Below are 318 nucleotides of genomic sequence, written 5' to 3' on the forward strand. Positions count from 1 at the left end.
ATGGTGTGTCTGAAAGACGAAACCGGACTCTTAAGGACATGGTAAGGAGTATGATTTGTCACTCTACCTTTCCAGAGTCACTCTGGGGAGAGGCACTTAAGACAACAACTTATATTCTTAATAGGGTGCCAATTAAGGCAACTGCCAAAACACCTTATGAGCATTGGACTGGGCGAAAGCCTAGTCTAAAGCATTTTCACGTGTGGGGATGTCCAACTGAGACAGAGCCTTATAGGCCTCATGAAAAGAAATTGGACTCACGTATAGTGAGCAGTTACTTTATTGGTTACTCTGAAAAATCAAGGGGCTATAAATTTT

The sequence above is a fragment of the Lupinus angustifolius genome, chromosome LG19 (assembly GCF_001865875.1).
Source record: "Lupinus angustifolius cultivar Tanjil chromosome LG19, LupAngTanjil_v1.0, whole genome shotgun sequence".
Taxonomy (NCBI): Eukaryota; Viridiplantae; Streptophyta; class Magnoliopsida; order Fabales; family Fabaceae; genus Lupinus; species Lupinus angustifolius.